The sequence below is a fragment of the Vicugna pacos genome, unplaced genomic scaffold (genome assembly GCF_048564905.1).
Source record: "Vicugna pacos unplaced genomic scaffold, VicPac4 scaffold_19, whole genome shotgun sequence".
Classification (NCBI taxonomy): domain Eukaryota; kingdom Metazoa; phylum Chordata; class Mammalia; order Artiodactyla; family Camelidae; genus Vicugna; species Vicugna pacos.
Genome location: NW_027328740.1, coordinates 39,785,492 through 39,800,965, shown reverse-complemented (window position 1 = coordinate 39,800,965; position 15,474 = coordinate 39,785,492). Strand labels below are relative to the sequence as shown.

The window sequence follows — 15,474 nt, the reverse complement described above, 5'->3', positions numbered from 1 at the left end:
CTACAAAGCCCTGAAATGTACTTAAAACACTAATGCACACTTTCAAATGCTGCATTTTATGGTATGTGAATTATACCTACATAAAGCTGTTATTCTTGAAGCTGAGCCCACCTATGGAGCAACTGGCACAGCACTGACTGTGGCTTCTGGAGGGGGAGTAACCCACCTGCCCACCACGAAGGAGAGCAGCACCTGACCCAGTGTTGGAGGTGCACGATATTCTTGCTGACGGACACTGTGAGTAGCACAGACGAGGGGGCCAAGAGAGCAAGCTGATTTCGTGAAACAGGGCGAAGACACAAAGACCTCTCAATAAAACCATTAAGAGTGCACAGTCTCTAGGAGAATGCATCTTTGTTTTTTAAATCTTTTTATACCTGTTTTATTTTCTGTTACCTTTTTAATCCTTAGTTTTTAAATAGTTCTATACATTTACAGTTCTCATTTCATTTTTAATTCTCTTGGTTTTGATCTGTTATTGATTATTCACAGGTTTTAAATATTGTGTTTTGATATTTTTCTTCATTTTATTAAGGCTTTAAAAAGACATCTCAACTCGACTGCTATTCTGCTTCTACTTGCTCTTCTATTGTTGATTATACACTGTTTTCAAACCTTCTTTTCCTCCATTTTTTTAAAATTCTCTCTCTCTCTCGTTTTTAAGTTTTATTTCCACATAGGCTTTAGATAGATAAATAAATAAACTCCTTTAAGGACCACAATAGATAACTGATACTCCTTAAGCCACAGTGCCAGAGAGATATGAGCAGTATGAAAAAGCAGAAGTATTCCCAATTAAAAGAGCAAGAGAAATCCCCTGAAAGAATGATCAATGAAATAGACATTGATGGCCTACTAGATCAAGATTTCAAAAAAGAAGTGATCAAATTACTGAAGGAACTAAAAGAGATAGTGTTTAGAGACATAAAATATGTCAAAAACAAAATAGTAGCTATAAAGAAGAGCCAATTAGAATTGGTAAATTAATTGGCTGAAATGAGATCTGACCTAAAGGCTGTAAAAATCAGGCTAGATAATGCAGAGGAACGAATAAGTGACCTAGAACACAGGACAACAGAAAGCACCCAATCAGAACAGCTGAGAGAAAAACAAATATATAACAATGAAAGCAATATAAGGAACCTATCTGATAATATAAAGCATGCCAATCTATGCATAATAGGGGTTCCAGAAGGGGAAGAAAGAACAAAGGGGATGGAAAAGGTATTTAAAGAAATCATGACTGAAAACTTCCCAAACCTAAAGAAGGATTCAGACACCCAAGCACAGGAGGCTCAGAGGTTCCCAAACAGGAAGAGCCTAAAGAGACCCACACCAAGACATATCATAATCAAGATGGCCAGACTGAAGGATAAAGAAATGATCCTAAAGGCAGCAAGAGAAAAACAAAGAGTGAGTTACAACAGAAGGCTCTCAGCTGATTTCTCTACAGAAAAACTATAGGCCAGAAGGAAGTGGCAAGATATATTCAAAGTTCTTAATGAAAAAAAGGATGCAGCCTAGGATACTTTCTCCAGCAAGGCTATCCTTTAGAATAGAAGGAGAGATAAAGAATTTCACAGAGAAGCAAAAACTAAAAGACTTTAGCAACACTAAACCCATGCAAAAAAATATTGAAAGGTCTACTCTAAATAGAAAAGAAGCAGGATGCTACAGGAATGAGAACTCATAACTGGAAAGGTGATATCTACCATGAATTATAAATAGAATAAACATGAAACTGTAAAAGAAGATATCTAAATCATTGAGTGGGAGAGGGAAGCAAGAAAATATAGAGTATTTTTTCTTCCTTCTTCTTTTTTTTTAAATATTGTATTCTCCATAGGATGGGTTTGAGATTACATTTCTATCTGTTTAGTACACACAGTTACAGTAATTGGTTAACAAACTTACAAAAAAGTGTAACCACAAGCCAAAAACTTACAAGTGAGTCACAAAAACTAAATACAATCCAAGATGATACAAAACAAAGTTACCATACCACAAAAGGAAGAAGAAAGGAACAAAGAAGAAATACCAAATCAACTGCAAAAATAAGTTCAAAATAGCAATAAACACTCATCTATCATTAATTATTGTAAATGATGGACTAAATCCTCCAGTCAAAAGACAGAGTGGCAGACTGGATAATAAAGCAGGAACCTTCAATACACTGCATACAAGAGACACACTTTAGGGAGAAGGACACATATAGATTGAGAGTGAATGGACGGAAAAGGATATTCCATGCAACTGGAAATGCCAAAAAAGCAGATGTAACAGTACTGATTTGAGACAAAATAGACTTTAAACAAGGGCCATAAAGAAAGATAAATAAAGACATTTTATAATGATTAAGGGAGCAATACAAGATGAGGATATTACAATCATTAGTATATATGCACCCAACATGAGCACCTAAGTACATAAAACAACTACTAACAGAGATAAATGGGGAAATTGATGGGAATACAATCATTGTCAGAAATTTTAACACCACATTAACATCACTAGACAGATCTTCCAGACAGAAAATAAAGAAGGCAACAGAGAAATTAAATGATACAATAGAAAAATTAGATTTAGTGGATATTTTCAGAGCATTACAACACCCTAAAATAGGATATATATTCTTTTTAAGTGCGTGTGGAACATTTTCTAGGATTGATCATGTACTTGGTCACAAAATAAGCCTCAACAATTTTAAGAACATAGAAATTATCTCAAGCAACTTTACTGACAACAATGCCATTGAAACTAGAAATCAACTAAGGAGAAACAAAAGAGAAAAAAAGGAAAGCATAGAGATTAAACAACGTGCTATTAAAAAACCAATGGGTCAATGATGAAATCAAAGCTGAAATTAAAGAATACCTTGAGACAAATGAAAATGAAAGCACAACCACACAAAACTTTTGGGACGCAGCAAAAGCAGTGCTAAGAGGAAAGTTTAGGGCGATACAGGCCTTCCTCAAATAAGAACAATATCAAATATACAATCTAACCCACCAGTTAAAAGAACTAGAAACAGAAGAGCAAAAACACCCAAAAGTCAGCAGAAGGAAGGAAACATTAAAGATCAGGGAGGAAATAAAAAAAATAGAGATTAAAAAAATAAAAAAATATTCAAACCAAAAGCTAGTTTTTTGAAAGAGTAAATTAAATCGACAAACTTCTGGCCAAACTCACAAAGAAGAAAAAAGAGAGAACACAAATTTGCAAAATAAGAAAGGAAAATGGAGAAATTACATCAAATAACATAGAAATACTGAATATCATATGAGAATATCATGAAAAACTACATGGAAAAAAATGGATAACCTAGAGGAGATGGACAAGTTTCTGGAAACATACAGACCACCAAGTCTGAATCAAGAAGAAACTGACCACTTGAACAAACTGATCACTAGGAATGAAATCGAATAAACAATAAAAAAAAATTCCCTACAAATAAAAGTCCAGTAGTGGACAGCTTCACCGGGGAATTTTAACACACACACAAAAAAGAACTCATACCAGTCCTTTCCAAACTCTTCCAGAAGATTGAAAAGAAGGAATATTCCCAGACACTTTCTATGCAGCCACCATCACCCTGATACAAAAACCAGGCAAAGACACCACCAAAACAGAGAATTACAGACCAATATCACTGATGAACACAGATGCAAAAGGTCCTTACCAAAATACTAGCAAATAGAATCCAACAGAACATAAAAAAGATTATACATCATGCTCAAATGGGGTTCATCTCAGGGAAACAAGGGTGGTTCAACATATGCAAATCAATCAATGTAATACTTCACATCAACAAGAGAAAGGACAAAAACCACATGATCATCTCAATAGATGCATAAAAGTTTTTGATAAAGTTCAACACCCATTTATGATAAAAATTCTCACAAAAGTGGGTATTGAGGGAGCATATCTCAACATCATAAAAGATATATATGACAAGCCTACAGCCAGCATAGCACTAAACGGTGAAAAACTCAAAGGCTTCTCACTAAAATCTGGGACAAGAAAAGGATGCCCACTATCACCACTCCTACTCAACATAGCCTTGGAAGTCCTGGCCACAGCAATCAGGCAAGTAAGAGAAGTAAAAGTGGTCTAAATTGGAAAAGAAGTGGTAAAAGTGTCACTATATGCAGATGACATGATATTATATATAGAGAACCCTAAAAGTTCCACACAAAAACTACTAGAGCTGATCGAAGAATTTAGCAAGGAAGCAGGTTACAAGATTAATGTTCAAAAATCAGTTGCATTTCTTTTCACAAATGATGAATCAACAGAAAAAGAAAGTAAAGAAACAATCCCCTTTAAAATAGCACCCAAAGTAATAAAATAAGTAGGAATAAATCTAACCACAGACGTGAGAGAATTATACACAGAAAACTATAAACCACTGGTGAAGGAAATTAAAGAAGACTTTAAAAAATGGAAAGGTATCCCATGCTCTTGGATTGCAAGAATCAATACTGTTAAAATGGTCACACACCCCAAGGCAATCTACAGATTTAATGCAATCCCTATGCAATTACCCTGGACATATTTCATAGAACTAGAACAAATCACAATAAAATTTATATGGAACCATCAAAGACATAGAATTTCCAGGGCATTACTGAAGAAAAATAAAGAGGCTGGAGGAATAACTCTCCCAGCCGTCAGACAATACTGTAGAGTTAGTCATCAAGACAGCGTGGTCTTGGTACCAAAACAGACATATGGACCAATGGAACAGAATAGAGAGCCCAGAAATGAACCCACAAACTTTTGGTCAACTAATCTTCGACAAAGGAGGCAAGAATATACAATGGAATAAAGACGGTCTCTTCAGCAAGATAAACATAAGACAAGATACAATAAACATCCTAGAAGAAAATACAGGCAAAATATCTGACATACATCTCAGAAATGTTCCCTTAGGGCAGTCTACCCAAGCAATAGAAATAAAAGCAAGAATAAACAAATGGGACTTAAGAAACTTACAAGCTTCTGTACAGCAAATGACACCATAAGTAAAAAAAAAGACAACCTACAGAATGGGAGAACATTTTTGCAAATGAAACTGACAAAGGCTTGATCTCCAGAATATATAAGCAGCTCATATGACTTCATAAGAAACAACCAAATAACCCAATCCAAACATGGGCAGAAGACCTAAACAAGCAATTATCCCATGAAGACATACAAATGATCAATGGGCACATGAAAAAATGCTCAATATCACTAATTATTAGAGATGCACAAATCAAAAGTACAATGAGGTATCACCTCAAAGCAGTCAGAATGGCCATCATTCAAAAATCCACAAATGACAAATGCTAGAGAGGTTGTGGATAAACGGGAACCTCCTACACTTCTGGTGGGAATGCAGTTTGGTGCAGCCACTGTGAAAAACAGTATTGAGTTTCCTCAAAACACTACGAATAGACTTGCCATGTGACTCAGGAATCCCACTCCTGGGCATATATCCTGAAGGAACCCTACTTCAGGATACCTGCACCCCAATGTTCATAGCAGCAGTATTTACAATAGCCAAGACATGGAGACAGCCTAAATGTCCATCAGCGGATGACTGGCTAAAGAAGTGGTATATTTATAAAATGGAATACTACTCGGCCATAAATACTGACAATATAGGCCATTTGTAGCAAAATGGATGCTCCTGGAGAATGTCATTCTAAGTTAAGTAAGCACGGTAACAAGGAATAAAGAGAAATTACCTCCAGGTACAGTTATGTTGATTAAAATATCCATACAGAAAGCAAGTCACCCCCACGACTGCTGCCAGGAGGAGCATCTGAGTGTAATAGCCCAGCCAAGCAAAGAAGATTCAGACCTTCTTCCCATAGAATTTCCTGCAGAAAGACAGAAGGAAGTTTCAGAAGACACATATAATCACTCTGTAGCTTCATCCTCATGTTAATTTCTTTTTTCTTTGTTTTTTGGGGGGTCATAATTAGGTTTATTTCTTTATTTTTTAAATGGACACATTGGGGATTGAACCCAGGACTTCATGCATGATAGGCCTGCAGTCTACCACTGAGCTATACCCTCCCTCCATCATATTAATTTCTGATTCTAAATCAAGGTGGCTTTACGTTTAAACCTCTGACAATTCACACTTAAAACATATGCCTTTTTATAGCAGCCCCGAAATTCTACCGTGAAATAAGAAATGTTTTACATATCATAGAAGTACTGATCACTGGTTCACCTGCTGATGAGAGATAAATGAGAAAAGAGCAATGGAGGGGACGAGGCCGACTCCAGAGCAGTTGCAGGGGATCATCACCACTCACTGGACAGTCTGGCACATTCAACAAATCCCCCCAAAGATCATTCTTAACAGGCTTCACACAGTGGACACCAACAACTGGCTCAGTCATCTGCTCCTGCCTTATCTCGGGAACTTCCCTGGAGCAAATGAATCGTAAACCACAGATAATAAGGAAATGGCTGATAATAATAACAACTGGGAGTGCAATGTCTGTCTGACAAAATATTTATAAAACTCATTGTGGGAATGGGAGAGGGCAGGAGGGATGTGACTGAGGAAGGTACTGCCCTGTATTCTTTGTATCTAGCACGACTGTTGTTCCTAGGTTTTAAAAACCCTTCAATGTTTCTCAGTTAATCTGGAGTAGATGGAACAGGCCAGGGAGGCAAGATTAGAAGAAAGGAGGCAGAGCATGAAGCGGTGCCAGGCTGGTCCTGACAGGGAGACGGAGACAGACACAGACAGGCAGACACAGAGGGTTTAGGGTTGAGGCGGAACAATGAGACGGCGGCTCAGGTGTGTCTTGCTTTTGCTGATAATTCCCTCAACTGGCTCACTGCTGACTAGGCAGTGCTGGGTAAAACCTGTGGATTCCCTCAGCTCTGAGTTCTCTCTGAGGCTTCCGGCTCAGGCTGGAGCTTCCCGCTAGGGGGGACTCAGCTCAGAGGAAAGCCTGTAGTCCTGGGAAACTTCACGCAGGAACCCCCTTGGGCTGGACCAGCGCTCACAGGGCTGCTGTGAGACCAGCTCCATCATCAGAGACCTGGGCTTGGACCATCCCATGGGGAAAAGGGCTGAGCCCAATGCCAAATCAGATAGGAGTGACAAAGTGTGTTCATTCTCATGTGACTGGGCTTTGTGGCCTGGCTCACAGATGGCAGGCTCAGGATGGTATCTGGCAGAGAAAACCCTGGCAATGGGTTTGAGGTGTATTGGACTCTTTCTTGTTAAGCTTTTTGTAATAAATACTTATCAACTATCCGTCCTGAAAATGCCACATTCAAAACTGAAAGAATGTTAGAAGTTGCCTGCTCCAACTGGCCAATGGTAAACACACCCTGCTACAGTTAGAGAGCTGGTCAGGCAGCCTCTGCCTGGATATTTACAGTGACGGAGTGTTCATTACTTCCAAAGGTTACATGTCGGCAAGAAGGTCAGAAAGAATTTTTGAACCTTAAACAGATGCCTGCATCCTAGTCCTTGCTGAAATGCTAGGAATAATGAGGATCCCTTCAAATGTAGTTTTGTCTAATTGTTATCTCTCTCTGTCAAAAACACCCCAATTCTTAACATCAATTTTTCAAAATTCAGCTTTGATTTCCTTTTATCAAATTTATACCACACATTCATTAAATAGTCAAACCGTTCTCGAAAACCGATTGTAAAAAGGAGCAGTTCCCAACAAACGCCCCATTTCCTGGCCAGAAGCAACCACGTTCAGCTCCTACTGCTGACTTTTAGAATAATTACTCCCTATCTCTGACTAATATCCTTGTAACACAGCCTACAGACTTTTTCATCTTTATGTATCACCTATTTAACTTTCTATTTTGGAAAATGAGGATTCAGCTCTCTTTCAAACACCATCTCATCTACACACCCAAACCTTCATTCTTCCAAACTTTTGATACAATTACATTATAATTTTGATCAGCTCAGTATCCTTGCTTTACATTATTAGGACTCTGTACAGACTGTTCACAGGTGTAGCAAGTTGTCTGCTAGCCTTACTTTTTCCTTCCCTGCTTTGTTTTCCCTGGAGTTAATAATTGTCTTGGTGGTTCATAGCTTAGATTTCTGTGCACATAACAATTCAACCCCAGACCTTCTCCTAATGATTAACTTTCTCAATACTTTCCAATACATTGTCTTCAAATTTCATCTCCTTGTATAAATCTCTTCAGATCTCCTTCAACCTGGATTAAAGACATGCTAGTCTTGTCACAGAGATCAAGGGGTCACTAGTGGGAAGCAACAAAGGGAACACATGGACCAGGAGCAGGGAACAGATCAACATATTTTCCTTAGTAAAACATACTTAAACTAGTGGGAAAATTGTTTTCTTTACAAACACAAACACACACACAAACCCCAAAAGCCCATAAAGAATGATTAAAGAGCCATCAAACCCATTGCCCTGCAGTCAAATTCTGTGTAACATAAAACAAAAATAACAGAAGGAAAATATCATATAAACATTAATCTCAAGGGGGATGGGGTACACTCAGTGCCAGAGTGTGTGCTCAGCATGCAGAAGGTCCTAGATTCAATCTTCAGTACCTCCATTAGAAAAAGAAAATTAAAAGAAAAGAAAAATGTATCAACTTTAAATATTTACATATGTACAAACATCCTCTTAAAACTGTGTTCTACACGATACACTGGTTAATGAGAAAGTGCCTCTTCATGTCTGTGATCCTGCTGATAATTGAGGGAGAAAATAAGAGTATGACCACATGAAATAAAATCCCTTATGAAATAATGATCCCGGGTGACAATCATTATTGACTGCTGTCACCAAAAAAGAGTTAACTGGACAATATGTACCTTATGAGAGGAGTACAAAACTTCACAGAACAAGTATTCTTGCACAAAGTTGAACCTCAATCAGATCAAGATTTTAGGGGAGGATCAAATCACTTAGCTAAAGCCAATACATAGGATGTAGAAACAAGTCTAACACCACAGGGGAGAATGAAATCAGACAAACAGGAAATAGAGGAACCCCTCAGAAATTTCAAGGAAAATGAGAAACAGGAAAATTATAGATTAGAACCCACTTGAGAGATATGCTAGCTGCAATGTCTGAACCTATTCTGGATCCTGACTTCAACCCCAAAACTACTTAAAAGTGTATTTTTGTGACAATCAGGGAATTATTTTGTAACCCTTAAAAAAAAAGGAATATTCCAATTGTATTAGAAAGAGACCATGTCATATCACTAATGAAAGGTTAAGCTATGTAGGATTGTCTTCAAAATGATCCCATAGTGGGGGAAGGGAGGAGGTGGAGATGAAAGGTGCAACAACAGTGACTCTGAGTTTATAATTCTGGAGCTGGGTGACTGATACAGGCAGGCTGGCTGTGCTGTTCTCTCTACTTCTGTACATGTTTGAATCTTTCCAAAAAATGTGAAACAAACACAAAGACTTCCGTGTTATAAAACCTTCATTTTGAAAGTTAAGAGGTTTGCCAAAGTAGGTGCACCTGCATGGGGCACTGAGATGAGAAAGAACAGGCACCTGGCTCCAGGCCGACCTGGGGCTAACTTGACCCTCCTCTTCTCCTCACCATCCACAGCCAGCCCATAACTGCATCCTGTCAGCTCCACTCCCCAAACGCATTCCTCCCTGGCTCCCACCATCTCTCATCTGGCCCACTCCAAGTGCCTCCTACCCGGCCTCCCTGCTTCCTGGATCCCTGCAATTCATTCTCCACATTATCTTTGAAAAATTGTGAGTGAGAGAAAATTACTTTAGTGCTTAAACTATCATGACTGCTTCTCACTGCACTTAGAGTCTACACTCCTTTCCATGTTCCTGAAGCCCTTCTAAACCTTGCGTCTCAGCACTCTCACCAGCGCTGGCTCCAGTATCTCCTCAAACCTGCTGAGTACATTTGTGCCTCGGGGCCAATGGACAAGCTGCCTCTATTCCTGGGGTGAATTTTCCCAGATCCTCAAAGTCCAGCCTCCTTATCGCCATCTCAGCTCACATGTAACCTACTCAAAGATAGCTTTCTTGACTCACTTCCCCCCAAGCCTCCCATCTCAAAACTGTGTTAATTCCTTCTTTTCAATCTTACATTTTTTCCTTATTCGCCCGATTATTTTTGTTTGCTCGGTTCTCCTTGGCCTCCCTCCCCCCAGTAGCCTTGCCCAAACAGCATAATCTCCCGGGGAGCAGCCGGCACTGCTGCTCTGAGAAGACATGCTGAGCGCGACATTACAGTCACGTGGTGTAGTGAACCGGTGTCAAACATCAGATACAGCAAAGCAGTGAGAATTTCTCTCTTATTTTATAATTTAAGTGAAATCGAACATTTACTACTATTTAATGAAGAATTTGGTAGGTCTTGGATCCCAGTTCCTGAACAACCCCTAAAGGCTTTAAATTTTCCAAGTAGGAGTGCCTTTGCAATTCATGGTGGACCCTTGGATGGCTTGTGTCCATGAGACGACTCAGGATGGGGACTGGCCTGTCAGAGACACCAACCATGTGATTAGAGGAGTGGGGCTTTGAGCTTTGTGACAAGTGAGTGACCACCAGGAGATGAAGGGGCTCAGCGTTTTGGGCTAAGGAAAGTTTTGACTTACAATTAGGGTTTGGGTTAGCCATGTTGGTAGTGACCCAATAAATTATGTCTTTTTAATAAAGCCTCCAGTAAAAACTTGGGGCCAACAAAGCTCAGAGCTCCTGTGTGCTTCCTGGTTGGTAATACTCTTGGAGGACTGTCACACTCAGATGCTGTGAGGGCAACCCTGAGCTCTTCCCACTGGAGTGCTCTCCACAACAGCTCACCTGAGGAGATCTAAGGGCTGCTTCTTGTCTGTGCTTCGAGGAGGAGCCCATTCCCTGTACAGAAGGCCCTGTTCGCTGGGGCAGCTGAGGTCCTCTGACATAGGCTGAAGTTGCACTGGGAAGCAGAAGCAAACAGGTGAGCATCACTGTCACCACGTGTTCACGTGTTCTGTTGATAAAATGTGGTGCTAACACTTCGTGGTCATTTGTAAATAAGGGGCCCTCACTTGCCAGAAGGGACGGAGGTACCATATAATTTTTCATAATTCTCACCCAGGATTAATACTAACCCCCTGAGGGTCATTTGTAAACGTGGGTGGAAAGGAATGCTTGGATGTCACAGTCCTAGGACCACCGTGGGTACCTGGTGAGAGCCTTGCAGATGCTTAATGTCCTACAACCGAGCCAGTCTTCCACAGCAAAAAATTTAGGCCAACCAAGTGCCCAAACTGCTGCAGTGGAGGGACACCTGATGGTTCAGCCCCCTCCTTGGACACCCAGAGGAACCTGGACTCTGGCAGGTTGGGGGCAGGGTCAATTCTAAAACCCAGGCTTTTTGTCCCCACAATTCAGTAGTTATTCGGTGACAGCGCATGGAATATAAACAACAAAGAAACTTGACATGATGTTATATAATTAGCTTACTCAAGAACCAAAATTTAAATCCAGTCATTCTCCTTCCCACCTGACCTACTTTCCTTTCTCCTGTACTAGCACCAGATTATTACCCACCCAGCCTTAACATGGGTCCTGACTCCACTTATCTCCCTCCCAAACACCACATGAGATGATTCCTCAGCCTGGATGTGGGACCAGCAATTACAAGAGGCTTTAGTGGAAAAGAACTGGTTGTGCGCAGCTTCCAACTAAACACTGTAGAATCCTGGTGTCCCACATTAGTAATCATGACAGCTGTTTGCAAGTGTCCCCAAAATTCATTTCAGACTCTCACTGCTAATATTGCTGGGACATAAATATGAATCATATGGACTGCTGGGCTGGACTGCTATGCTGGGTCTCTGATCCAGGAAACTCAGTGTTTGCTCCCTGCACCCAGCTCCCTGTTCTGTTCGTGCATGTGCATCAAGCAGCAGTTTAGTGTCTATTTTAATATCTTAAACAGTACATTTCAGTATTGTCTTCATCCACAAATATGTGTACCACACAGTAGTAATGATCAATCTCATTCTTTGCTTTCTTTGGTCTTAGAGAGTCAGATAAATGGATAGCAAAGATAGCAAAGTCATAGAACGCTATAATATAGTATTTCCTTTATTTCAATGAAAGGATTTATTTAAAGAGCTTAGATAGAACATCCTTGCATCTATGGCATCATTAAGCGTCTGAAGCTGTTATTTTAAAAACTTCATTTCAAGCGAGATGTTATCAGTTAGAGAAAGCGCTCCTGAATTTGAGGGGTCGCTGTCATCTCACACAGAGTCCCTAAAAAATGTCAGCACTCTGCAGTATTGCCGTCATGACAAGAACCCAGACAGATGAAATTTGGAAAAACTTGTGGCTTTCTAGTGCACAGACAGAAAATGGTATTTCAGAGGGAAAAGCCTGAATTACAGAAAATGATAAATGAAATGGTCTAACATGCATTTCCCTTACAAAGAACTAATACTTCTTTGGTCGATAATAACATCTGTCAGTAATTATGAAAAAAGCTGACAGATGCATAGTACTTAATATTAGCCAGGACTGTTCTAACATTGACATAGATTCATTAATCTCCATAGCAGCTCTACGAGGTGGGTGCTAAAATTATCCCCATTTTATTGGTGAGGAACTTGAGAGACACAGAGGCTAAGTGACATTTACAAGGTCGACAGCGAGAAACCAGCACATGTATTCCAGCATGAGTCTACGCTCTTGGCCTCTTCTCTTTTTTTTCTTTTTTGGTGGTGGGGAGATAATAAGGTAATTCTGGTGGGGCATGGGGAGGTAATTAGGGTTATTTGTCTATTTTAGAGGAGGTGTTGGGGGCTGAACCCAGGACCTTATGCTTGCTAAGCATGCACCCCATCACTTGAGCTGTACCCTTCCCTCTCGAGTCTATGCTCTTAGCTGCTAATCCTCACTGTCCCACATGGTAACTCTGGGGGGACTACAGTTCATTCATTCACTCGTTAAACTCAGCCTTCCCGGTGCCTTGGATTCAGCAGTGAACAAGGCAACATGGTGCCTGCCTTAAATGAGCTTGTCGCCTCCTGATATATTATCTTCATTTTACCCAGGAACAAACAAGGTCCAGAAGATTAGCCTTTTCCTGTTAACACCGGAGGAGATATGTGGTGCTTTATTTCATTTTTGCCATTTGACTTACACCATGGGGAGGGAAAGCTGCCTTGCAGATCCTGGAGCTCACAAGCCTGTTAATCCTGAATTTTTTTTAACACTGTCCCTTACTTGATACTTGATCTGAGAAAGGATGAAGTAAACCTAAAAAGATTCTAAGAGAGCGTGTGGTTTACACAGGGTAACTAACCAGACACTGTTTACTATCCTAACAGGAATCTCTAGGCATATTTCTTTTCTTTCTCTTTTTTCCTTTTTATGGGCAGCTTTTAAAAACCAAACCAAACCAACCAAACCAAATCACTGATAATTCAACAGCAGGTTCTAAATCATCCCCAAGACAGCAGCTAAACTCGGTTTAGACTTACAATGCGGCCTCTGGTGGTGGGATTGAAGAATATATCTCTATCCTGAATATAAAAGTCATTCACGCAGCTCTTCTCAAATAGGGCAATGAAAAATTCTTGCTTCGGCTTGATGATACTTTGATCCACTTGGAGGACTTTCATAAAACAGCTGAAATTACCAAAGGCTGAGGACCGGGTTTTCAGATCATTGGGCTTCAGAGGCAATATTATGTGCAGTATCTCAGCGTATGTACAGAGCACCTCCCACAGGGTGTATACTTTTGCAAATAGAAGCTTGTCACCCAAAACCTATATTGGGAGAATGAAAACACAAACCAGGAAACTATTTTCACATTTTTAGTACACAGATTTTTCTTACATTGCTGGTAGTTAAAGCACTTGTGTAAACACACACACATATGACACTGGTAAAGGTGAAGATATAATAAAAATTGATTTGCAAACTATCATATATTTTTGCCTTAAAGATAATTTCTTTGTTGAAATTACTGAAAAGTTATTTAAAATCCTTACAGTTCATTCATAAAATAACCAATGTTTTAGATGAAAAAAGCAAACTTGTTAATTTTTAGTCCAAATTAGTAACTAAAAATAGAAACACCAAAATATTCTTTGCAGTGGCATTGCAATGACAATTTTATAAATTTCTGAAACCTAGGACTATTTACATATCTGTTCAATATAGTGTTAAACAGTCATTAAAAGGGATTTAAAAGAATTATATTTATTGATATGGAATATATAATAAAAGGAGAAAGCAAAAAATGTGAAATAATAATTTTCCTTTTTGGAAGGGAAAAATATCTTCATTTGAACAAAAAAATGTTTAGAAGGATTTTAAGATTCTTTATGTATAATTAAGGTACAGATGATTTTTAATTCCACTGTTCTTTCATTTTCAATTTTGGGGGGTAAGTTTTATAATAAAAAAAATCTTTAAAACAGTTCTTACATAAATACATTAATAGATATATTTATGACTACATTCTCTGGCTATTAAAAAAGATCTCCTAGCTGTGGATCTGAAACATACATTCCATAATGCAGATTCTGACTGACTCGCCTCCCAGCCCACAGCGAAGGCACGGCTAGTGTGACATGTTTCAAATATCATTCCAGGTAATATGCAGGCTCCCAGCCAGTGGCTGCAAGGGGACTGACACTGATCTGGTTGCTCCCAGCTGTAGACCAACACAGATGAAGTTAGATTCACAGGCTCATGTTTCCTCTGTCAAAAGAAATCAGAAAATGTTAGGCTTTTACTTTCACCAAGGGAACAAGAAGTTGTTTGATTATTTTTATGGAAAAAAAAAACAACAAACCAATTTGAACCTGTTGAAAAGACATTTGCTCAAAATAGTACAGTAGCAATGATGGTGCTCTGGCTGGCAGGGACTTACTGGATTCCTGTGAGTGCTGGACTCCTCACATGGAATTCCCTTGGCACTCCAGAAGGCCTGTGGTTGTCCCCATGGGTTTGTGGCCATATGTGGCACAAAAAAGCCTCTGGCTTTGCCACAATTTCAATGCCTTTTTTGGCTTATGAAAGGTTTTGCACTCAAATGGAGTATTCTTGAGTCCAGTCACTGATGTCATTCACCAGAGTTATACTCCAGATCTGACATTCTAGACTCTTAAATTCTTGCAGACATTCAAATGGTTCAGGTTTGGATGTGTATTCACCTCTGGAGGCCTGGACCATATTCGCTAAAGCCACCCGGTCAAGTTCAGCAAAATGCAAAGAAATTTTTCTCTCTGCAAGACTGAAATGTCTGTGAAGGTATAAAAACTTCTGCATCTACAAAAATAGGGAACCAACTTATCAATAACATATCTATCCATAATGAATGGACATTTAAAAAATTACTGTATTTACTTCTATCAAATTCTATCTGGCTTTTGCCAAATTGTGTCCTAAACTGTAAGGAAAGTATATAAATGTAGTGAATTTTTGAACTTTTAAGAGAAAAAGGAACCCTCCTACTCGGTTGGTGG

General features: G+C 39.3%; 1 long non-coding RNA gene across 7 annotated transcripts in view; it reads right to left on the bottom strand.

Moving 5' to 3' along the window:
* The window catches only part of LOC140693413 (uncharacterized), a 49,101-nt gene extending 35,346 nt beyond the window's left edge, over positions 1-13,755 (bottom strand). For all 7 annotated transcript variants that reach the window (XR_012069170.1, XR_012069168.1, XR_012069174.1 and 4 more), the window contains exons 1-3: positions 13,480-13,755; positions 10,811-10,925; positions 5,733-5,867 (exon numbers count right to left, since the gene is read on the bottom strand). This is a non-coding gene — a long non-coding RNA (uncharacterized lncRNA). The remainder of the gene's footprint in view (positions 1-5,732; positions 5,868-10,810; positions 10,926-13,479) is intronic.
* Between the last annotated feature and the right edge of the window lie 1,719 nt (positions 13,756-15,474).